The sequence below is a fragment of the Anabrus simplex genome, chromosome 1 (genome assembly GCF_040414725.1).
Source record: "Anabrus simplex isolate iqAnaSimp1 chromosome 1, ASM4041472v1, whole genome shotgun sequence".
NCBI classification, from domain to species: domain Eukaryota; kingdom Metazoa; phylum Arthropoda; class Insecta; order Orthoptera; family Tettigoniidae; genus Anabrus; species Anabrus simplex.
The window spans coordinates 1,324,691,829-1,324,718,573 of record NC_090265.1 but is presented as its reverse complement, the minus strand read 5'-3'; positions in this window follow the sequence as shown (position 1 = coordinate 1,324,718,573).

Genomic DNA, 26,745 nt, shown 5'->3' with positions numbered 1-26,745 from the left:
AAGTCCCAGTCTCATCCATGGATGTGAGAATATGGAAGCTGCTGGGGTATGGGTGGTGCTGAGTAATGGCATTCAGAGCACGACTAGTGCAACTGAGTGTTATGAAAGGTGTTGCTCATAGGGTCAGTCGTGCTGCAATAGAACTTTCTGACCCAGTGAGGAAATCAATGGCAAACTACCTCACTCCTCGTCTTGCCTAGTACGCCTCATTTTGGTGCTGCCATTGGTTTTTGCGGTTTCCTGATAACCGCATAACCTTTGGTAGTGCTATTTGAGGATCCAACCAGCCTCTGGGCTGATGACCTAACAGACAGAACAGTTAGAGATGTAAGTTCCTATAAATGAATTCATTAATGAATCATGAAGAGGAAGTGTCTCGTCGTCATTCTAGTGTGGAGGCGAATTGTCTATTATATATGCCAGCGCGCGAGACTTTAAAATGTGTTTAAATAAGTGTGGGCGGCATCTGCCATGTGTAGGTAACTGCGTGTTATTGTGGTGGAGGATAGTGTTATGTGTGGTGTGTGAGTTGCAGGGCTGTTGGGGACAGCACAAAGACCCAGTCCCCGGGCCAAGTGAATTAACTATTTAAGATTAAAATTTCCGACCCGGCCGGGAAACGAATCCGGGACCCTCTGAACCAAAGACCAGCGCGCTAACCATTTAGCCATGGAGCCAGACCAATATTGCAACGAAAATCAATGAAATAATCTTCGGGCCGTTAAAAGTTACAATAATGATAACGATAAAATAACAGTCATGAGTGTGCTTAAGTTAAATATCAAATTATCCAATAATAATAATAATAATAATAATAATAATAATAATAATAATAATAAAGTCCGACTCGTTGGCTGAATGGTCAGCGTACTGGCCTTCGGTTCAGAGGGTCCCGGGTTCGATTCCCGGCCGGGTCGGGGATTTTAATCGCTTCTGATTAATCCTTCTGGTTCGGGGACTGGGTGTATATGTCCGTCCCAACACTCTCCTCATCATATTCAGACAACATACTACACTACCAACCACCACAGAAACACGCAATAGTGCTTACATCCCTCCATAGAGGGTTGGCGTCAGGAAGGGCATCCGGCCGTAAAAACAGGGCCAAATCCATATGTGCGACGCAGTTCGCACCCGCGACCCCACAAGTGTGGGAAAAGCGGCAGGAAAAGAAATAATAATAATAATAATAATAATAATAATAATAACGTCAGGAAAAATTGAGATGGTAAGTTATGCGTTCAGCAGTTATAAGCGAGATTTGAGGTTTATATCGAAATCCAGTGAAGTATGATAAGGTTGGCATTTATGGGAAACTTAAATTTTGCGACACCGTGTATTTGTGATAAAGGAAATCACGGTATGCTATTTTGCTCCTGAGGTCAGGAAAAATTTAGAGAAGCAAATTGTGAGATCATTATAAAGTTGTTTGATCATGGGATCACTTGTATTAAAAACGTTTCAAGTATAAATGAACTCTTCAGTGATGCCTAGGCCATCTATGACAGCTGATGCTAGAGCTGTTGAGGATCCCACTACAGGCTGACGGACTGAACATACATATAAATGAAATGGTTTGTCATGGAAATTAAATATTATGAGAATAGTTAGGAAGATATTAAAGGCAGAGTAAGCCTGTAATTTATGAGTGATGTAGAATAAGCATGATGCTGAAGATAAGAGGCCCTGTATTTCGACGGAGACGAATTTTTGTGACATGGTGTATAGGTTGAGATGTAATATTTCTGAGACAGGCTGTATAAGAGGAGCGATGTTTTGTACCAATCCAGAACGGTTGATGAATTTAAAGACTGTCAAATCCATGCGAGCGCGTTGTAACGCCTATTTTAAGTACAAGTTGTTTTCTCCCATGATCACTATTTTATGTAAGACCGTAGGTAACGGCAATTAAATCTAAGTGATGGTTCTATTTGATACCAGCGAAGTGCATTTTTTGTGATAGGCGACCTCACGAACAAAATCTATTCTGACATACGGTCAAGATAATCCTTGATTATTGTAAACTGAATTCTAATCTGTATGTTTAGACGAAACTATCGCTGACTATAAATATTGCGGGTTTGAAAAATGAATTTTATTGGAATGATAGTTTAGCTTGAGTAGATTGACGGGAAGTTACTTCAATGGACAGTTCACTACGATACAGTTTGGAGTGGTGACACGAAAGGTCAGTTGGAGCCTCACATTCGAGTTATGCCGGGAATATCGCAATGGTAGTGATTATTGTTTTCAGTGATATTACGTAATATCAAACGAGAGTAGAGTTTATTTTTATTCAGCGAACTTCACTGCATGTGTTGTTCGGCTCCATGCTAAATGGTTAGCGTGCTGACGTTTGGTCACAGGGGTCCCGGGTTCGATTCCCGGCAGGGTCGGGAATTCTGGCACGGGGACTGGGTGTATGTGTCGTATTCATCATCATTTCATCCTCATCACGACACGCAGGTCGCCTACGGGAGTCAAATCAAAAGACCTGCGTCTGGCGGGCCGAACTTGTCCTCGGACACTCCCGGCACAAAAAGCCATACGCCATTCCATTTTTACTACATGTATTGAGATTGTATTTGCTCTTGGTATTTAATTTCGATTTCACGCTTTATTGTAGGAAATAGACACGGTAATATTTCCAGGTTCGAGTTCATTTTGTAGCGAATTTCACTTTATATGTTAGAGTTTCAACAAGGATCAGATCTAAATGTCCGAACGTTGTATTAATGTTTCAATTTCGCTTGGCAGTATAAATGAGGTGTAGATACCATAACGTTGGCTCAACGATAGATTTAGGATATCGCGTGTATTATATAACTTAAGGATGAGCAGACACTGTAATTTTGGCTGAACGACAGGATTAGGGTGTCGTCTGTACTTAGTAAAATCATAGGGTAGACATTTTTGCGAATCGGCTTGAACGATGTTAGTAATAATACTTTATTAACGGAAATACCATTAGTGTTTGCAGTAGTGGATACGAATGTGAAAGGTATCAGCAGGTACTATTTAGGCCATATTTCGGCATTGTTCTTACTAGCCAGAAGGTGCTCCCATAATAGCGTTGCATCAGTAGTGACATGAAGGTAAGGGTTGTCCCACGTTGAAACGTAGCTAATGGAGACTGAATATTACTGCTTAGCCGCGTGTGTTCAAGTTTGATGAACTTTCGTTTTCTATTTTTTTCTTTACTTTAAGATTTATTGTTCTGGTGTCCGGTATATTATGATAATGCCGTGTATTCACACTAGTTGATTTTGCAGGATTTACACCACGAATGCGGTCTCGATTCGTCAGCTCTTAACCCCTAAATGCACAGAGTTGCATATGTGCAATGGAGAATTTTCTTGCTTGCTATATCTGCTCTACGATGTTACAAGTGTGCATTTACTTCTACCTTGCAGACGAGCTCGCTTGGGGTCACTTGTGTATTAAGAATGATCAATCTTTTATTTTATGATTTCTCTTGCTAATCAGGAATGAGACCTTAAAACGGCTAAGGTAAAACACATAAAATGTTGTTTACCTCAGAGAATTCCCTATGACTGATGTGTACCAGTAGCTACAGTAATCGTACAGCCTTCCATATATTGGTTTGTAAAACATTCAAAAGGCTTAACATCTTACAGTCGGCTGTCCTAAGAATGGTTCTCTTGCACTAAAGCGAATGCCGGGACAGTTCGTAGTATAGGCCACGGCCGCCAATACAGCTCCCTGTCCTTTAGGGGCGGAATGAAATTGTTTTAGTTGCAGTAGTAGTAGACTGATGCAAATAAATAAATAAATAAATAAATAAATAAATAAATAAATAAATAAATAAATAAATAAATAAATAAATAAATAAATAAATAAATAAATAAATAAATAAATAAATAAATAATTAAATACATCTTTTGACAAATAATTTTAAAATATTTTTCTGCTCTTAATGTATTACTTTTGGAATGAAAAACTATCGTATATAAAAGAAATATTAAATTGCGCATTTAAGGGTTAATATATATTTTATTTTCATTTTTCGTTATTCACGTTATTCATGTGAGACGTTGATCTACCGATCACTTGTAGTTCAGTTTAATGGAGCAAATATAGGTATACAGATTTGTAATGGTAGTCGTAGTTACAGAAAATTAGAAAGATTTCCTTTCATTTGTGTTATATTGTGGACTTGTATTTTAACAAACTTAACGACGTAACTGTTTCCTAACATGAAAGTTGGTTTAGTAAGAACATTTTCAAGTGACATAACTTTTCTTTAACTTCAGTGTTTGGCATTTCTTCTAAATGCATAATGAATTAAAGTTTTCCTGCATTTCGCAGTTTTGTTCCTTCAGGACGACGTAACGTAAGATTCCCTCGGATCAAGTGTTGTTGGTTCCTTCTGAACATCTGTTTGGTGTGATGCATGTTTCCGCATCGGCATTCCTCTGTAACTTAAGGATGTCACGAGGTGACAAATACATGGTGGAATTTTATTTTTGATTGTTACAATTGCTGTTAACTTATAATGAACACCATGCTTTCTAGTAATATTTCGCAACCTATCCAAAGCAACTGTTAGTCGATTTGGTTCGATTAAGGATCCATTCTGGGGATGTTTCAGTATCCGATAGGATAGTCGACAGGTGGATAACCTCAACTAAATATAAATCTGGAATTCTACCTGTTGAAGGTCATATTTTCCACGGATCGTGTGGATTAACTGTCAGTTATATTTTGGTCAATGGTGCCAGATTTTCAGGTTTTATTCTCGTTTTCTGGTGTTTGCTGTCCACGAATTTTACACTACATTTTCATTCTTTGAATGACAAAAATGAACAATTTCAGTAAAACTGTACTACTCACGTTACGCATTGTGACCGCGTTAAAACATGTTGTGAAAATTTTAAGTGACTTTTCTTGCCGATCTAATGAATAAATGTACGTGATTTACATTGAATGAATATTTTAGTAAGCACATTTTTGCTCTTCAATTAAAGTAGTTTTGCTCTCCTCTGAACCCTATCGTTTGGTCGAAGAAGTGTCGGAAAAAAACACGCATTGACCCCAAGATCAAAGAGTACGACATTGCTCTATTGAAGCAGCCGAGACAAATGACCAACGATGGAACGGTAAGTTCAAGGGTTCAGTATACATTTTTTGTTACATTAGATTTCACAGTCTGTATAACGTCTCCAGTGTTTAAAAATCATTGGAATATTTTAACATCAGTCCTGCTTACAATGAGAATGAATGAAAATACATTGCCTGTTTCCAGTCATTCGACTGAGTCAGGAATGGAATGAATGAAGCCTCCATCTAGCGGCGAGGATAGGAATTGTGCCGGCTGCCGAAACCTGTCGCACACCTCTGTGGCAATGATTAATGGATGACAGATGAAATGAAATGATATTGGAGAGTGTTGCTGGAATGAAATATGACAGGGGAAAACCGGAGTACCCGGAGAAAAACCTGTCTCGCCTCCGCTTTGTCCAGCACAAATCTCACATGGAGTGACCGGGATTTGAACCACGGAACCCAGCGGTGAGAGGCCGGCGCCTTGCCGCCTGAGCCACGGAGGCTCTCTTACAATGAGAATATACTGTAATATTAGCTACACGTAGAATTACTGTACTTGGCTAATGGTAAATTATTCTCTGGATGTCGTTCGTTGACATTTGCCTGCTGTGTCAGGATCTTTCCATAGGAATAGGTTGCATTAGGGTATTATACTTCACCCATTAACAAATCACAATTTAAGGAATTAATACCGATATGTCTACTGGAACACATAACTGGCAACGCATACAAATCAAGAGTAGTAATTAAATTAATGGACTTGCCGTTAAATACATCCACTAACTCATTTACAAATGAACTACTAACAATCTAAAATAGAGTATAGGTAAATACCTACCTGCCTTGTTTAATGTGGCCTTGTAAAACACTATTGTACACCTTTTAGAGGAAATAGTATACTGAACTTAAGTCAAAATTTTCACCTTAACCCCGCCCCCCTCTCTCTCTCTCACACACACACCATAAATGACAGTATATTGTATTTTAGAAGTAAAGCTTCCACGGTCTGTTAAACTAATATCAGTTCCTCGTCCAGGCTGAATCCCGTTGTCGTTCTATGCACATGATACACAGGTTCCGACTACAGTATTCTTTATGATGTTGATGATGGTGATTGTTGTTTAAAGGGGCCTAACAGCTAGGTCATCGGCCCGTGTTCCTTATCAAGTTGACGGATGCACTCCTACTTGCTTGATCCGAGGCAATCAGTCTCCGCAGACAGCTACAGACGACTATCGGTAACTCCCGAACTCATATTTTTCAGGTGTTTATTTCTGTGGCCTCCTGTACTTTTCTTTCGAGATACTGGGTTAAGCTGCTAAAATGACTCTTTTTCCAAAATCAGTTTCGTGATATATTTTGGAGGCATGTTTAGTTACAATCTCATATCCCTCTTCATAATGTTGGCGTCAAGAAGGGCACCAGCTTTAAAACAGGACCAAGAACAAATGTGCGACAAGGGCCACACTCGCGACTTCACCAGAGTGTGAGAAAACTGGAGGGAGAAGTATAGCTACAGTTTGAATTTTCTTGTCTTAGTTCTTGGTATGACGGGTATGTGCTTAGTAGAAATCAGTCGCTTATTTAGTCTACGTATCAGATACTGCAGCTGCGTTCACTGTTGCTGACTCCAGAAATCTTTAACTCTATGATGTCTGTAATAGGCTGCTGATAACGGACAATCTTGTTGTGTGGCTTGTGAGTGTTGATATTATTTTAAGTGATCTGCAGAGGGAGCAATTTCTCGATGTATTTATCACATTGAGAATTACTCCGTGGTCCAGGTCTTCATACCTATACCCATAGCCTGCATTGGTTTTCGTGAATTTGTTTCAACGTTCGGTTTGTGCGTTATTTTCATTACAAGCACATTCAAGATATGCGCAATAATATGTATGTCACAATTGTGGTTCGACACTGAATGTATTGTCATCTGCCTTTCTGTGGAAAATTTGAGGTTACATAAGTACTGAAAATATGAGTACAGGTATATAGGTACACTTTGATGATTACGACCATTTGAGCCATTTTTATGTTTGGATAAAAGATTGTGACGAAAACTTTCTCGAAATCATGTTGACACGTCTTCGACAATATAAGTATTATCTGCCATTTATAGTACGGTGTACTGACACTTTCCTAAGTCGCTGACTAGTTTTTGAAACATATTAAACTGCTTTTAACTTGAAAAATCTGAATATCTGCATTTAACATGAAAATTATGAAAATTAATATTCATTAAATAAAATACACACTCGTCGGACCTTGTACTCACACTTACTTGTTACCTGCTTACTTACACATACGTTATTTGAAGGGCGCCAGCTGCCACTCAGTGCAGCAATAATAGAATGAGACTCTTGACTATCTCTAGGGTGTGGGGTAATAAGCTTACTTTTGACAACATACCATATAAGTTCTGGGAAAAGGAGATTGGCGTTCGGTTTCCCCATTAATTTTGAGGTTATCTAATTCTGTCATTGAAATAAAACTATGAATTCGTTTGATAGAACAAAATATATTCTTTAAATAATATATAAAAAATAGTGAGTCTTTTGCGATAAAACAGATGAGAACATGAAATTATGACATTGTAACTGAAAGAAACTAGGCATGAATTTGAATTCTTCTTGACCGGACATTTAACAATTTATATGAAATATTTCCCTCACTGATTCACTTGACTGTACCTTCAACACTTTGAGTGTAATTACGACGTAATCCTTTGATCTGGTGTTTACTGTAGATGTGTCACGCCTAACTTGGTGATACATCCTTGTGACTGCTTCTTCTCCATATCATCTGACTTCTTTGTAAGTCAATATGGTATTAAATCATGGCAGGTGGTGTCCCTCTCTGACTCCATGGTAAGCTCTTGCGTCCGTGTCTTCAACTAAGTGACCGACTAACTTTAGCCTCACTCTCTCAATGACCAATGATTAATGGCTCACTGAGTCTTCTCCATCTCTCGTTCACACTCGTTGACTGACCGACTGAGGCCTCTTCATCTAGTAGACTTCTTCACTGTTCAGCTTCCGTTTAAATAATGACTGACGCTACAATATGCACCTATCTTTTATAGACGTTGGTTAACACAGCTACGTAATCTCCAGAAATAACAATGACATACTCCCACAACGCCTCAAACTGTTGCATGTACTGGTGAAATCCCCTGGGGCGGCTGAGTCTCTGAGCGCATTGCTAAAAGCTCACGATGACGTAGCCATGACGTGACAATGACTTGGCAGAATCGCCAACAAAATTGCACAATACAACAACGTCACATCCACATCTGATATATCGAAACTTTCACTGTACATGATTGAGTGTTTACACACACGTATATATGCATACATCTAAGTACAATCCTGCAAGCGACAAGCATTGCAAAATTGAATTGAATAAGAATTATAACAAAATAATAGTAATCTCACAGATAAAATAATAATAATAATAATACGGACATAATAATAATAATAATAATAATAATAATAATAATAATAATAATACAGATATTATCTTGTAACGGGATTTGAACCGTTACAGTACATAGTCGAAAGAGTTATGTTGCGACCAGATTGCTACATGAACCAGGGTGATACTGGTCATAAAACAAGACAAGCAGTAATTTATCCGGCATCTAATAAACTGAACAAATGCCGTGGAAAATAAGACCGCGGTTTACGGGGGCCTGTGAAAATCCGAAAGAACGTACACACAAACAAACAAACAAACAAACAAACAAACCAACAAACAAACAAACAAACAAACAAACAAACAAACAAACAAACAACTAAACAAGGTAACTAACAAGCAGACAAACAAAAAAAAATCACTACAGCATTGAGACTCCATCCGTACATCATCCGTTCGTAAAACAGGGAACTTGCTTGTTGCGTTGTGAGTCACGTTGTTCTGATCTTTGGAAGGATCTCAAAATATTTAAATTCCATTTTCTCGGGACTAGGTAGGAGTTGTGCCTTGGAATATGAAACGGAGAAATTTCTTGCCATGGCCTTTGCCGGATCAAGTTCGTTGGGACACTTTTGGAAAATGTCCTTGTAGGCTGTGAGAGAGCTGTGTGAACGAATTTACTAGTACGCGGAACTCATTTCTCCGGGTCAAAATATCAGCAGTCTGGCATCTCGCGAAATCCATAACAATTGAAGGGATGCAAAGCACACAACATTATATTGCAGTAATGTTTTAATCAGATTTAAATGCACTTAACAACAAACCTGACGTACGTTGTGAAAGAAGTTACCAAATAATTCACGAAGAGCATTCAACATATCAGGACATTCTCATACAAAATTCAAATTTCAAATTTTGATCTCGAACGGGTTATATCATATACTGTAAGTCGTCTTCTCATGGACTAAGATGCGATGTAAATAATGCGATTGATCGTGATTAATTCCATTTATTAATATTACTATAATGTGCCCACAAAAATCTTTCTAGAAATCTGACTTGAAGGTTGTGTATATAAGAGCTGATTACATTGAAATATTCATATACATTCCGGCTAATGTTGTTGTCTGTCATTTGATACCGTTACTTCCCTATTTGTGGCAACATCATTATAGAATGTAGACGTTCCGTCATCCCAACTTTTTCTCCCCCTCTCCCCTCTCCACTTCCCCATAAGACCACTTCCCCAAACAACTGAACAAAGAACGGCGTGGCCAGATGACGGACAGGAATGCCAGCTGAATCTGTACGAACTTAGTCGAATTTCAATGTTACATCAGAAAGATTTCTGTGCCACTGTCCATGCTCAAAAGTAACTTGGTAGCTAAGTGAAACAAGACTTGCTATACGAAATATTCAACTATTCAAGGTTCGAAAATTGATACTGAGAGTATTTTTTCTATGTATTAATTCTCCCTGGAAAAATTACACTTACGCAAAAAAAGAAAGGAAAGAAAGAAATTGATAGTTTCGGAATCATATTTGGGCTCATTGGCGTAACAAAACATTTCAAAGTTTTAAAATCCCAATAAATTTTGAACTACACGCGTGACAACAGTCACTAGATGCGTCACTACAAAGAGAAAATACCAATTTACCCGTCAACAGCATTCTGACCCCGTTATGAAGTGATCGGATAATGCAATACGGCTGTCACCTTGGTCTTCGATGTGGTAGCACGCGTATGAGGTGTCGACTGATTCAATTCAGTGAATGAGGTAGGAAGGAAATCAAATAGTGACCATTTTAGAAAAGCGTGGTGCGAAGAAGTGAGTGGCGTAACAAAACATTTCAAAGTTTTAAAATCCCAATAAATTTTGAACTACACGCGTGACAACAGTCACTAGATGCGTCACTACAAAGAGAAAATACCAATTTACCCGTCAACAGCATTCTGACCCCGTTATGAAGAGATCGGATAATGCAATACGGCTGTCACCTTGGTCTTCGATGTGGTAGCACGCGTATGAGGTGTCGACTGATTCAATTCAGTGAATGAGGTAGGAAGGAAATCAAATAGTGACCATTTTAGAAAAGCGTGGTGCGAAGAAGTGATAAAAATATATTTCTTTTACAAAATGCTTCAAAATGATCGAAAATTCGTTCTAGAGGTTACTGCGACTTGTCAGAATTACAGAAAGTACAAAAGCACGAACGCTGAGGTACAAAAGGCTTGTGGGCGCGTCTCACAGTTACGGCGGCCGAGCGTCCCGAGGCCAGTTCATCACCAGATTCCACATAGGCCCTACGTTTCTTCTCGTATTCCTAATCCTAATCCTAATCCGACTTTGCCTTGAATATATTGTAAACCGTTTTATAATAAAGAACTAAAAAGTAAAAAATCTTATTTCAAACCTATACTACTAGACGCGATACGAATTTTACGTCAAAACGTAAATTCCGAGATCCTGATACAGCCCCGTCCGTATTCTGCTTTTTCATTTTTCATTTTTTTCTTTCAGCAAGTGGTTTAACGTCGCACTAACACATGAAGGGTTTTCGGCCACCGATGGATGACAAATAAATTGTCCGTGGTTTTAATTAAGGTACATTTGCCTGGTGTAAAAATGGGAAAACATGAAACACCATCTACAGAACCCGTCTTCCTAACCTAAGCTCACAGCTGTGTGACACGGACCGCGCACCCAACTCTCTCGCTATACTCCGGAATTACCATACTTCAATTCTCAAGTCAGTTGCCATATTACTAAGTTAAATTATTTCCACTCCACACTCTACTATAGAACTGACTATCGCAACGGCGTCGTCAAAATCCAGTTCACTCTGTTGAGGTCATTAGTTATTGAGGGTGTTACCTTGTAACAACTCCATTAATAATAAACATTTTATCTTAAACAGTAATGTCTTTTATAAATCAATATTTATGTTTGATAAGTGTTTGAAATATTAATTTTCCACATGAAAAACTCATAACTGGTAACAACTGAGATATTTGATGTAAGCAACATGTTTGATAATACAACAAAAGTAATATCGAAGTGTATTGGCGTCAATACAATTGAAATTGGATACCATAACATTTCCTTATTTGAGTAAATATATTTCCGATTGTTTGGCTGAATGGTCAGCGTCGAGGTCTTTGTTTCAGAAGATTCTGGGATTTGAACCGAGTGTGGTTAATTCGTTTGACTCGGGGACTGGGTATTTCTGTTCATCTCAACACATCTCTCTTCAGTCCTACGAGTACACTACCAACCACCACAGAAACAGGAGTGATTATATCCCCCATATAGGGCTAACGTCAGGAAGGGTATCCGGCTCCAAGACAGCAATAATTCCACGTTGAACGTTGTCCACACTCTCACCCCACAGGTGTGAGTGATAAATGGCAGAAAAGGAATAATAAGAATAAGAATAAGAATAAGAATAAGAATAAGAATAAGAATAAGAATAAGAATAAGAATAAGAATAAGAGGGAGACTAAGAATAAGAATAGCAATATGTAGAGCACATATTGGAACAGATCCCTTCATAGCTTATGTTAGGGTCGTCATGAAATTCTGCACAATCATACCGATGGGTTTCAAAGCTAAGGAAGTCAATAACGAATACGAGAGCTTTTAAAGATCAACCCTTTTGCTGCACGGGTAAGGCGCGGCTACAACAGTTAACCATCAGTGGAAATGTATTAATAGACCTGTCCTTGCTTGAAGGACAGGGCAGAATCTCACATTTACCAGAATAGCAGTGGTACTAGATAAAGCCGAGATTGTCACGTTCTGGGTATACTTTTTCATAAAGGCTCACATTCCGTCTGCCAACACGATGACACTGACATCCTCGGCACTAAACAACCATTTACAGTTATACGAAGGCCGAATTGCTTCAGTGAGAAATGTAGCTCAATGAATCACATGGAACAGAAGTTGGCTTGCTTTCTGAACATGAGAAGGACTGGGAATCCATGATCATACTTGCACTGTAATGGGCTTGTCACTCAAATTTCATAGCTTCTTTTCAACACGGCATCCAGAACATAAACATGGTTAAATATATCACCATAATCTCCGCGCGGTACATATTCTGCATAGATCTTCAACTGAAGGAGAAGTTTATAGCCATCACTGCAGTCTGGTAGTGACAGCTGAATCAGAAAGTGATGGAAACAAGGAGAATGAAATATATTCTAGACATGATATTGATAAAACCAGATGATCTGGTTTATACACGGAGAATGGTATAAGTGATCACGAAGTTGTCTTTGCCGTAGTTTAAAATAAATTCGATAGAAAGGAAGGTTATACAATACCATATGGTTAGTAAGAGAGGCGTGGGGAAAATTTTATAAAGTAATTATGATCAGCGAAAAATGGTAAGTAGAAATATAAACAGTATTTGGGATGGATTTAAAGCAATTGTTGAGGAGTGCGAAAACGAGTATGTACTTTAAAAGGTGATAAGGATGGTAAAGATGTACTACACAATCAATCAATCAATCAATCAATCAATCAATCAATCAATCAATCAATCAATCAATCAATCAATCAATCAATCAATCAATCAATCAATCAATCAATCAATCAATCAATCAATCAATCAATCAATCAATCAATCAATCAATCAACCAACCACCACTGATCTGCATTTAGGGCAGCCTGCCAGGTGACAGATACCACACCAGTTGTTTACTTAGGCTTTTCTCAAATTATTTCAAAGAATTTGGACATTCGGCGAACATCTCCCTTGGTAAGTTTTTCCAATCCCTAATTCCTACTCCTATAAATGAAAATTTGCCCCAATTTGTGCTCTAGAATTCTAATTTTATCGTCATACCTTGAGTTTTCATTCCTTTAAAAGCTCCACTCAAGCGTATTCCTCTACTGATGTCATTCCACGCCATCTCTCCACTGACATACCGGAACATACCGCTTAGACAAGCAGCTCGTCTCCTTTCTCCCAAGTCATCCCAGCCCAAACATTGCAACACTTTCGAAACGCTACTCCTTTATCGGAAATCACACAGAAGAAATCGAGCTGAAAAAATTGTTGTAGAGTAGAAGAAAGGAGAAATTTAAGAAATTTACTCGTAAATTTAATTTAGCAACAGTGTCAGCTAAAGATAACATCATGGCAAACATAATTCAGTCATATGAATTTTACGGAAGACGGAAGGGGATGAACAGATGCTTCAGGGCAGAAAGAAGTTCCAGGGAGGACATTCCAGGGATCATTAATGAACAATAATTAATATGAATCAGAATTATTCAGTAAGGAGTATATAAAGATAGTTGGAAATAAGGATAATGTCCAGGTAGAGAAAGCAAAGCAAAGTCACCTCCGTACAGGCCATGAAGGCCCTTGGAGGAGTGGAAGGTAAAGGCTTCCACCATTGTTAACCTCGGCACGTAATGAGATATAGTGGTTGGCTCTACGCCCGGCCGTCTTTGCCCACAGGAATTATCCTGGTACTCACTTTTGGTGTAGGCTGAGTGAACCTCAGAGCCATATGCACCTCCGGAAGTGGAAGTCTCGTTTCTTAAATTTTACGACTTACTGACGGGGATTCGTACCTTCCGGGCGAACCGAGCACGCCTTTACCGCCTCGGCTAGGCAGCCCCTGTCCAGGTAGAGAAGGTGACTCATATTGGCGAAGTACAGACATTTATCCTATCTATGATAATAGAGATATTGACAGAAATTGACAGCATTTGCAATCTGTTCCACTCTTTGGATAAATGGTCAGCTTTTTGAGGCCTTCCGTTCATAGGGTACCGGGTTCGATTCCCGGCCGGGTCGGGGTCTTTAATCGGGTGTGATTAATCCCTAGGTCTCTGGGATTGGTTGTTTGTATTTGTCCCAAAAATATCTTTATATTCAGATAACAAAAGGACAACCAGCCGTAAAACAGGGCCAAATCCACATGTGCGAGAGAGTTCACATCCGTAACCCCACAAGTTGTGGGAAATGCGGTAGAAGAAGAAGAAGAAGTCAACACTGGAAATCCAGTAAAGCAGCATTTTTGTTACTATTTGCTTTACGTGGCATCGACACAGACAGGTCTCATGGTGACGATGGAATAGGGAAGGACTAGGAGTGTGAAGGAAGTGGCCGTGGCCGTAATTAAGGCACAACCCCAGCATTTGTCTGGTGTGAAAATGGGAAACCAGGGAAAACCATCTTCAGGGCTGCCGACAGTGGGGTTCGAACTCACTCACAGCTCACAGTTGCCCACCCCTAACCGCACGACCAACTTGCCTGGTAGCAGGGATTGATAAGATTTCTGGGGACATATTTAAGGCAATAGGCAGTAGGCAATAGGCCGTAAGTGAAATATTTGATTGCTGTTTGTATGGAGGAGCTACACACAATGTATGCAGAGTTGCTATAGTAGCCCCAATATAGAAAGGAAAGGGAGATAAACATAAAGTGGATAATGACAGGACAGTAAGCATGTCGTTTGTTGATAACTCTGAGAAAGCATACTTCCTGATTGCATTAGACACGCCGGGCTGTGTGGTTCAGACGGTTGAGGTGCTAGCCTTCTGACCCCAACTTGACACGTTCGATCCTGATTCAGTCCGGTGGTATTTGAAGTGTTTTCAAATATGTCAGCCTCGTGTCGGTACATTTACTCCTGCGGGGAAAAAATTCCGGTGCCTCTGCGTATCCGACGACCGTCAAGCATAGTGGGACGTAAAAGCATTATCATTATTATTATTATTATTATTATTATTATTATTATTATTATTATTATTATTATTATTATTATTATTATTATGTCCGCCTCTGTGGTGTAGTGGTTAGCGTGATTAGCTGCCACCCCCGGAGGCCCGGGTTCGATTCCCGGCTCTGCCACGAAATTTGAAAAGTGGTATGAGGGCTGGAACGGGGTCCACTCAGCCTCGGGAGGTCAACTGAGTAGAGGTGGGTTCAATTCCCACCTCAGCCATCCTGGAAGTGGTTTTCCGTGGTTTCCCACTTCTCCTCCAGGCGAATGCCGGGATGGTACCTAACATAAGGCCACGGCCGCTTCCTTCCCTCTTCCTTGCCTATCCCTTCCAATCTTCCCATCCCTCCACCAGGCCCCTGTTGAGCATAGCAGGTGAGGCCGCCTGGGCGAGATACTGGTCATTCTCCCCAATTGTATCCCCGACCAAGAGTCTGAAGCTCCAGGACACTGCCCTTGAGGCGGTAGAGGTGGGATCCCTCGCTGTGTCCGAGGGAAAAGCCGACCCTGGAGGGTAAACAGATGATGATGATGATTATTATTATTATTATTATTATTATTATTGTGTTAGACGCAGTTGCGAAATTACTAACTGGTTTGATAGAAGGCAGTTCGGATTTCAGAAAGTTAATTCTGTTGAGGCTCAACGTGTACAAATCCAAAAAGACATAGCAGGTTTTTTAGTTTCAGGAGGTGAAAGGGACATTTCCGCTACTGTCCTATCAAAAGTTTTATACACGGTAGATCATGACAGATAGCTGAAGAAAATGAGGGCTATTAGACGAGACAAATGGATGGTTGAATAGATGGCTAATTTCTAGAAAATAGAACTCAGAGAATTAGACTTATCTCTATAAGTTGTATGCGTAAATGACTGGAATCACACATAAGGCTTTATGCGGATGATGTTATGCTATATAGAGTAGTAAATAAGTTGCAGGATTGTGAACGACTGCAGAAGACCTCGACAATGTTGTGGGATGGGCAGCAGAAAATGGTAAGATGGTAAATAGGGTGAAATATCAGGTTGTAAGATTTATCAGGAGGAAAAGTTCTCTCATTTTCAATGACGGTGTTGTTGGGGTGGAAGTACCCCATGAGGATCACTCTAAGTATCTGGGTGTCAATATAAGGAAATATCTTCACTGGAGTAATCAAATTAGCGAACTTGTAAATAAAGATTAAAGATCTCTTCATATGGTTAAAGGGTATTTAGAAGTTGTATTAAGGATGTAAAGGAGAGGACAGATAAATTAGAGTATGGTTCCAGGATCGCTTGTTACGAGAACTGGAATATATCCATATGAAAACACAATTTGTTCTGGGTGATTTCGGATAAAATAGAAGTGTTACGGATACTAAAATTTTGCAATCTCATGTTAGGAAGACTTGGGCAGAAGAAGCTGCTGAACTAGGTAGTATGATCCGAGCTGTCGGTGGAGCTTGAGTAGGAAAGATCGTAATATGAAGATCAAATTGTAACATAAGAGGAAAAAATGGGAAAAAATTTATGTGGAACGGAATTTGGGATTGGAATCATTTATCGAGGAAATTAAATGCTCGATAAATGATTTAAAATATTGTTGTTTGAGTCATCAGTCCATAGACTGGTTTGATGCAGCTCTCCATACCATCCTATCCTGTGCTAACGTTTTCATTTCTATGTAACTTTTGCATCCTACATCTGCTCTAATCTGCTTGTCATATTCATACCTTGGTCTACCCCCACCGTTCTTACCGCTTGCACTTCCCTCAAAAACCACCTGAACAAGTCCTGGGTGTCTTAAGATGTGTCTTATCCTTCTATTTCTTCTTCTCGTCAAATTTAGTCAAATCGATCTCCCTTCACCAATTCGATTCAGTATCTCTTCATTCGTGATTCGATCTATCCATCTCACCTTCGGCATTCTTCTGTAACACCACATTTCAAAAGCTTCTATTTTCTTTCTGATTTTAAATAAGGCTAGGTAAACAACTGATAATGAATCTGCCACCAGGGCGATATTCCTAAAAGCAAATGATTGATTGATTGATTGATTGATTGATTGATTGATTGATTGATTGATTGATTGATTGATTGATTGATTGATTGATTGATTGATTGATTGATTGATTGATTGATTGATTGATTGATTGATTGATTGATTGATTGATTGATTGATTGATTGATTGATTGATTGATTGTAGTGACAACAGTTGCATCCTCTCCTCGCTAACGCTTTAACGTCGAATTCAGACAGATTTTCGGTGACTTTGGGATAGGACTGGGAACGAATGGACCGTGACCTTAATTAATGGACATCTCGTGTGAAAGTGGAGAAACAACGTAAAACATCTCCAGGCCTGCTGACAATGTGGTTCGAACACAGCATGTACCGAATGCAAGCTGACAGCTGCACGCCTCGAGCAGCACAGCCAGCTCGCTCGGTCATTCTGTCCTTTAGGCACGGCTTCGATTGTCTATCATGAGTTTGAAAACTAGTATAGGATATAAATGACTTGAGAAGTGCAATGTTGCCAGGACGTACTACATGTAATTTGCTGCTTTCTCCAAGCGAATGCAGGGGCTGGACGCTTCTTTCCGTAAATAAGCACGAAAGTAGTTACAGATAATTGCGTAAGTACAAACACCATAAGTAGATCGTTTACCAGTCACTCATTAAACCTCAGTAAATTCACGGACATTTGCTCATTATTCATGATACAGTAGATATAGTCTCGTAAAGGAAGTAACTACAAAGGGTAGTTTTCTTCCTGAGTTGTCATTATAAATATCAACTGAATCACTGTTTGGTACGCATTATCAAACACATGCCAAATTTTATGTTTTTTTAACCATTCACTATAATTCAGCGACACATATCTGTAACTTGTTTAATAATAATAATAATAATAATAATAATAATAATAATAATAATAATAATAATAATAATAATAATAATAATAATAATAATAATACCGGTACACGTTGGCAGGGTTCGATCTCAGTCCAGCGTTATCTGAAGGAGCTGAAGGTGCCAGCCTCGGACCAGTAGATTTATTCACACGTGAAAGTACTCCGAGGCAAAATTCCGGCACCTTGGCGTCTCCGAAAACTATAAGCGTATTTAATGGGTCTTAAACAAGGATAGGGAAATCGATGAATTTTGTTTTGAAAAAATATAGTTTGTGTTTCACCATTTAACACACTCCTATAAAAGCTTCCTCTTGTAGGCCTCTGGTTCCCAAGACCATGAGTTGAAACCCGGCACACGTACGTTTGGAGGGTGTGATAATGTTCATACTGTACTACACGCCGTATGATATCGACAAGCAAAGTATCTATGGTGACACAGTTGGTGTTTACCCGATAAAATGTATTAAAACTCAGCCATAGGTCACTTATCAAAGTTCAGTTTGCTCCGCCCTCAGACAGAAAAAACCCAACGACCCATAGTGTCCAGTGACTATATCTATGCATATTAATTGAGGCGTCATTATTATTATTACTATTATTATTATTATTATTATTATTATTATTATTATTATTATTGTTGTTGTTGTTATTATTATTGCCGGGCTTAGTGGTTCGGACCACGAAGCCACTATCTTTCTGAGCCAAAGTTGGCAGGTTCGGTCCTGGCTCAGTACGAAAGTATTTGAAGATGCTCTAATATATCAGCCCCATGTCGGTAGATTTACTGACACGTAAATGAACTCCTTCGGACGAAGTTCCGGCACCTCGGCGTCTCAGAAACCATATAAGTAATAATAATAATAATAATAATAATACATTTTGTAAGTTCTTTTTGACCCCAAGTGGACCGCGCTGCTTGTGATTTAGCTGTTTTGTTCTTTTCGATGTTTGCCGCTTGATGGTGGGTTTGGCTGCTGCTGTCTTCTTGCTACCTGAGGCTTTTCTGTTGGCCCAGTAACCTTTCATTTTCTTCTTCTTCTTCTTCTTCTTGTTTTCCATTCTTCATACGAACCAACAGCGATGAGATTCGATTAGAAACTTTGAACACGAAAAACGATTACAGGACTACCAGTGCTTATGTGGTCAGGGAAAATATACAGTTTCTTAGGCAGATGCGAATTACCAAGTCAGGCCTCTGTTACGTACACTACGTACGGTACAAGCGATGTAATGTGCGACATTGCAGAAAATTGAATGTTATATGTCGAGTAAGGCGTTGACAAGAAAGGACGTTCACCTCAATCACACCCGAACAAACTAACAACAATTTAACCTGTTTAATGGACCGGAAATCGAACCCGGGCATCCGGTATGAGAACTTTCACGCTTCATTTGTAGCGTAGCTTGTTAGCTGATCTGGCAAGTATCACCCTTCCCCGTGATAAACTTCAAAAATGTTCGAATAATCAGTGAATTCATTGAGCATTGTGTTTCAATTTATTATTTGTTTTTCGTCGCACCGACACAGATAGGTCTCATGGCAACAATGGGATAGGAAAAGGCTGGGATTGGGAAGGAAACGACCGTTTTATTAATTAACGTAAAGTCCCAGCATTGAGTGTTTGAAAATGGGAAACGACGGAGAACCGTCCTCAGGGCTGCCTACAGCGTTGTTCGAACCCATTATCTCCCGAATGCAAGCGGACAATTACATGATTGAGCTCTGTTAATGACTACACAATACATATACATTGCCTGACAAAAAATGAAGCACCAATTGTAAATGGTCGGATGTCAATGTAACTTGGTACAGGAGTATGTACTGTAAATGATTAGAGTAACAATTTTCAGTGACAGGTAGAACGGTGACAAGAGTGCATTAGTGTTGTTCGTGTTTAGTGGGTTTTTATTTAAAATGTTTATAGTCGCTTTAACCAGGTCTAGTAGCGTATACAAGGCGCATATAACCAGCGCAACTCAGCCTGCCAGGACAGAGGGACACAAGCAAGTGGGCGCGGACCCACGGAGCCGCGGGCAATGAGAACCGAAGAGGACGGCGACGCTCCCGAATGCCGCGACGGCGACACCACAGGCAGAACTACTTCACTTCCCAAAGTGGACGCGGACGTTTAAGGCCGCCAACGAGGAACGAACCCCACCTGAGTGGCCCACTACCCGGACGCAGACCCGGTTGGAGGAAGGCAGAGCCAAGACGAAAATCGTCGGGCGTATAAAGGCTGCTACTCGGTCATCATGGCCTGACTGCGCCTCCCTTACGATGCAGACATCAGTGTGTGCCCCGCAGGACAGGGAATGCACTAAGATGCCAGCAACGGCCGACGTCGCCGAAAGCCACAATGACGGAAAATCTTGCACTACAGTGGGGCCACCCGCTACTCCACGGTCCCCAGGCTGGGAGGAGGGCCATCACAAGGGAGAGGACTCATCCCCCGTCGAGAAGAAACCGCTGGCAGGAAGCAGACGCCGTCCCCGCACCAGGATGAAGAAGACGCCGACTCAGCAGGAGAGGGCCACTCCGCCGGAGTCCAAGAATGATCCCAGGAAGGCAGTCGAGCGAGGAGCGAATCAGGAGAGGCCCTCAACGGGAAGCGATAGTCAGGTGTGATCAAAACGTCCCCTTCTGCAGCTCTTGCAGTGATTCCGCTGTACGAGATGGGGCCACCGTCTGGTTAGCTGTAGGCTCCAAGTGTGCTGCAACTGTTGTGGTGGTGATCACCATCACATGGCCTTTGCAGCACTGAGGGAGGTTCCAGTGTGCTCCAACTGCGCAGTTGCTCCGTGTACAGAGCCATGGCCCTGACAGAGAGTAAGGAGGCCCGGCGTCATGTCCCGCAACTATCCAGCACGCCCTACCTCGGCGGGTGTGGCCTCATTCTCCGGGATCGAAGACCAGGACCCCAAGGGGGCTGGGCGATGTGGCAGAACCTAGTGGCTCTCGTCAGCAAACGGAAGGGCTCGCGCTAGTCACAGCAGTGGCCAAAAGGACTGATCCGCTGAATAACTGGACTGGTATGGAACGGGATAATGACTTGTGCATGATACCTGTTCCCAACTTACACAATTAATTGGATCTTTCCAGAACCACGTTCTTGCATGTGCTATTTACAGAATGTCAGGTTTTACACGCATGCATTTTTCTTCCCTTGTGGTTTTGTCCTGACCCTTACTTCCCGATTACACCGCTATGATACCCTATCACAACATCTGGCTTGGTAGTACGCAGAGCCTGAGGACAGGAAGATACTTCCCCTAGTTTCACACTTCCCAATCCTCCCTGCTGGCTCTTTCTACTTGAAACTAGCGGCATGTCGGAGGTGATATAGATTAGAGTTGATCGACACACGGGAACAACGGACTCCGGGGGTCCCCAAAAATAAAAAAAGGTCAGATGAATGATCACTGGGAAGGACACGCAGATGCCACGTACTCGTGTGAGACAGTCTTATCAGCACCTGACCGAGATTGAAAGAGGCCTTGTTGTGGGTTTCCTTTGGCGGCTGGTCGAATCATGCATTATCCAGATTTGTGGGGCATTCGGATATGACAGTGACCCAATGTTGGACTGCATGGGAACATGAAGGCAAGCATACTCGTCGTCAACGTACCGGTCAACCACGTCTGATCACCACAAGGGAGGATCACCGTAATGTACACCAAGCACATCGTAATCCTTTCACATCCGCCCCTGGCATCCCAGAACAAGCAATGGATTCCCTGCAACAAACTGTGTCATTCCGCAGTATTGTCCGGAGTCTAGCAGCAGAATGACTAGGGAACTACCGTCCCACAAATGGCTGAGTTTGGAGTGGTGCCGTGACTGAGAAGCGTGGACTGGTGATGAATGGCGTCGCATTGTGTTCAGCGATGAATCGCGTTTCTGCACTACATCGGATGACCATCGTCTGCGAGTATGGCAGGGACCTGGGGATAAATCCCATTGTTCCAACGTTTTGGAGAGACACAGCGGTGTTACTCCTGGTGTCATGGTGTGGGGAACCATCGGAAATGACTTCAATTCACCGCTGGTAGTGATTGAGGGAACACTGACGTCACAACAGTACATCACGGATATCCTGCGTACTCATCTGTTACCTCTCATGCGACAGTATCGTGGTGCCAATTTCCAATAGGGCAATGCTCATCCACACACGGCACGTGTTTCTAAGAATTGTCTGTGTGATGTTGAGGTACTCCCGTGGCCAGGAATGTCCCCAGATCTGTCCCCGACCGAACATGTGTGGGACCAGCTCGGACGTCAACACCGTTCCATTACTGGTATCCAGGATATTAAGGACCAATTATAACCGTTGTGGGCCAGCTTGCCTCCTGAGGGGATACAATGCCTTTATGAAACTCTTTCCAACCGAATCAGTGCATGCATTCAGGCCGGACGGGGTACAACATCATACTGATAAGTGGACGTGTACTGCTAAGTTCTTTGTAGATTTGACTAGATTTAGAAATCTCTGAACTAGCATCACATACCCTCTCAACACGTGAATTTTCTGTGTACTTGAACAAGTTTCACTTCTTTGAATCGTCACAAGATATTGCACAGGCAATTATTTCTGTAGATGATGTGTTTTGAACATAGATTTCACCATGTAAATTCTCATTCAACCCACCGTTTACAGCTAACAGACAAGGAGGTGCAGTCAAGTAGATTCAAACGTACAGTAGTTATGTTTCTATATTCAACTAAGAGTTAGCTAACCAGAAAACAGTGTTGCTTTTCATCATCAGGTAGGATATATTGGAGCCATGGAGCCCGTGCACGTAGTAGGTCTTTCCGTCGGAGCATCAGACTTACTCTGTTTCTGGCCTGACCTATATTTTTCTTCTCATATGAATCAGTACGCATTTCTAAAAAAAAAAAAAAAGAAATTTTTCATCACAGTGAAGGAATTTGTTTCCCCTCCCTAAACCGATCACCCTTTTTAATGAGTTTGGTGTTTAAGAGGAGTGCCAAAGTTTAATGGCATGACAATTAATGGCAGAGTACTATACCGACATAACGACAGCTTAACTAAAATCTTACCAACTAAGAGAGAGGTCTAGCTGAACTCTCTTAGAAGGAGAGAGATGTTGAAACAAAGTAAGGTAGGGGCCCATATTTCGTCCCCTTAGCAGATTTGGAACTGTAGAAATTCACGAAAATTATGGACAAGGCTAGAAATTGGTATACATATTTCTGAATATATTCTCTACTTACGAGGAAGTTACAATGAAACTGTTATAACGTAAGGCAGTCAATATTTGACATGAACACTACGAAAACTAAACTATCAAAAATGAGTTCGTAATTTCGTTCCCCACCAAATTTATGAAAAATATAATTAAGTTTAATATTTTTTTGCTTTATAACCTTACCAAACGCTTTCCCTATAATGAATTACTTGAAGGCCATTTATGAAAAATGTTTTCTTGGTATTCTTGTTAACATAGTCATTCAGCGTTGCTCGTGGGAAGTTAAACGCTTTACTTGCACGTTTGTAACCCATTATCTTGTCACTCACTGCCTTATTAGCCTTTTTCATACTCTCCTGCGTTTTCCCATCTGAAAAAAATAGTTAAAATAAATAACAAATAAAGTGAAGGGGGACGAAATTACGAACATTCTTTGATTTATTAAAATGGCCGCTACAGTAACTCATTCCAACCTCCTCACTGTAGCGATTACACGCCAGGAACTACACCACACGACTGAAATGCAGCCCAGTTTTTCATACAGATATCAGTGCTCACTCCAAGAATAACAGGCTCTTAATTTGAATGATGCAGTAACTCAGCTCAGCATGTAAAATGAATCTTCCTTGTACACGGAAACTAAACGAGGTGCACACAACCAACTATCTCAAGACAACGCGACGAGGCTACGCGGCTAAACATTAGGTACCAACCGTGCAAACTGGAAATTCCTAGGGGGGCGAAATTAGGTGTAGTGACGGAATTTGCCCACCCCCTCCTACTGCACCACATAAACGTGGCCCCCTTAACCTGCCTCTGGTGGCAGTTACTTGCTTTAAATTTGGTATAATGCGTGCGATATTTTCAATTGATGTTTTACTTGGTAACGTGCAATCTGTGGCTGACAGGATCGATTAACATGGCTACAATCACTGGCACCAAATCTATTTTTTTTTTTGCTAGGGGCTTTACGTCGCACCGACACAGATAGGTGTTATGGCGACGATGGGACAGGAAAGGCCCAGGAGTTGGAAGGAAGTGGCCGTGGCCTTAATTAAGGTACAGCCCTAGCATTTGCCTGGTGTGAAAATGGGAAACCACGGAAAACCATTTTCAGGGCTGCCGATAGTGGGATTCGAACCTACTATCTCCCGGATGCAAGCTCACAGCCGCGCGCCTCTACGCGCACGGCCAACTCGCCCGGTACCAAATCTATTATAAGCAAGAATAACTCACATAAAAGGCCACAAAAAAAACTGGCGAATGGCTTTTAGTGCCGGGAGTGTCCGAGGACATGTTCGGCTCGCCAGATGCAGGTTTTTGATTTGACCCCGTAGGCGACCTGCGCGTCGTGATGAGGTTGAAATGATTATGAAAACAGATACGCCCAGTCCCCGTTCCAGCGAAATTAACCAATGATGGTTAAAATTACCGACCCTGCCGGGAATCGAACCCGAGACCCCCGTGACGAAAGGCCAGCACGCTAACCATTTAGCCATGGAGCCGGACATAAAAGACCACGATTCCTGAGGATAACTAGAGTTTACTATTAAACCTCACGAATTAACAGCACAAATCGCCAAGGACGCTTTATAAACGTACCTTACAGTTATTTTCTACCGCACCACGTCCGAGCGCGCTATCGCTGGTTACAAATTGGTTGGCTCCACGGAAATGCAAGAACATTCTTTTGATTATCAGAGATAAATCTAAAGAACAAACATAATAATGATTTCATATTACATTGAATTTATTTTTATACAAGAAATATTAAGATGTACACATTATATTCAGTCCTGGATCCACCATTCAAACAGTAGACGCCATCCTTGAAAAAATCGATATCATTCAGAATCAGCCGGCAGATGTGTTAAATAGCACACATGCCGTCTGTTAGGTACCTACAGTAAGTCCACTGAAAATTTTTCTGATTGCGTGCTTTTTTTGGTTGTTGTTGTTAAAAGTTTAGTGAGGTAAGCAATTACGGTAGAATGTAGAGAATTTTTCCTTGTTCACATTATTTTGAAGAAATTTGACAGTGTTTAAAAAGTGTACTTTGAGCTGAGTGAAGACAAAATAAACTCCATATTACGCCCTTCCGGGCCTCGAATGGACGACCCGCGCGTAAGAATGCCTCCACACAAGGGGGTAAACACGCACGAATGAGACTAGAGTGATGAGCGGCTCGAATTGCCTAACGAGCTTCGAACCGCTCCCCTTCCTACTTTCTGTGCTGGCCTCGGCAGCTCGAGCACCTGGGTGGGGGGGGGGGTTACGTTCGAAAGAAAAGGAAAAAACAAATATTTAAGATGGAGCCTTATGTAATTTGAAAGTAGAATTCTCTGGGTTCAACTGTCTACTGGATACTGCTTAGCACTGCTACAAATGACAAGAATCGTATAATGGGAGCTTACGAAGACTAATTTATTCAAAATATGACATAATAAAAAATACAACCCTATACAATGAATTCTCCGCATACGGGAGGAAAAGAAAGTAATTAACACTTTAAAATTCGACCCGCCTCTGGGCGTCGTCTGCACAAAGGTATGACTGAGGTTTTGCGACCACTACCGTCTATCTTTCCGTCTTTAGTTCGTACCTTTTGTTGGATTTTTATATTCTGTTGATTACACCGTGAGATGAGCTGATGTCCCTACACATAGTACCTCCTGTTCTTAGCACGTATTTAACCGGTTCCTGCACTACATGATTAAAGATATATTTACATAATACATAAACAAAACACACATACCATTAGCTAAAAGCCCGGACTTCCCCTATCTGTCACCAAGACAAAACAACGTTGAACATCGGTTCTGTTTGAACTCAAAATAAATGCACATTAAATACTAAGCACACACAGATATATACACATCATGCATAAAGGAGGCTATTGCTGCAAGGAAAACATGGTTATCAGTATCTTCTGCCCCTGCCTATCTGACCTGGGCTCGAAATAGATGATTCCGACTGAGAGGTACATTCCTGAAAAATCCCTACGCTAGCTACGGTCTCATATTATCGGATATTGGGGGAGATCGCTACTCATTTATTAATTACCTTCTAAATCACCGTGATATCATTATATAAGTATTCTTAGCTGAGCTATTTAAACCAAACAAACGAGCACGGTGAAAACCCAGAGCCCCAAGTCTTACTAAAACAGCACCGCAGGACCGCTCTGTCGCGAAGGGAGCGGAAGAAACACGCACAAAAAAGGAGGGACGGTCATTCGCCTCGTAATACCATTCCTCATTCATTTGCCACGCCAGATTCTTCTCTCACTCACAACGTCCAGCCCTCCTTTCCTCGGAGACACATATCTGTGGCCCAATTCATTTGTTTATTCATCTTACCGCAGAATTCCCAAGAAATACTCATTTATTCTATACCTTCTCATTCTTCTCGT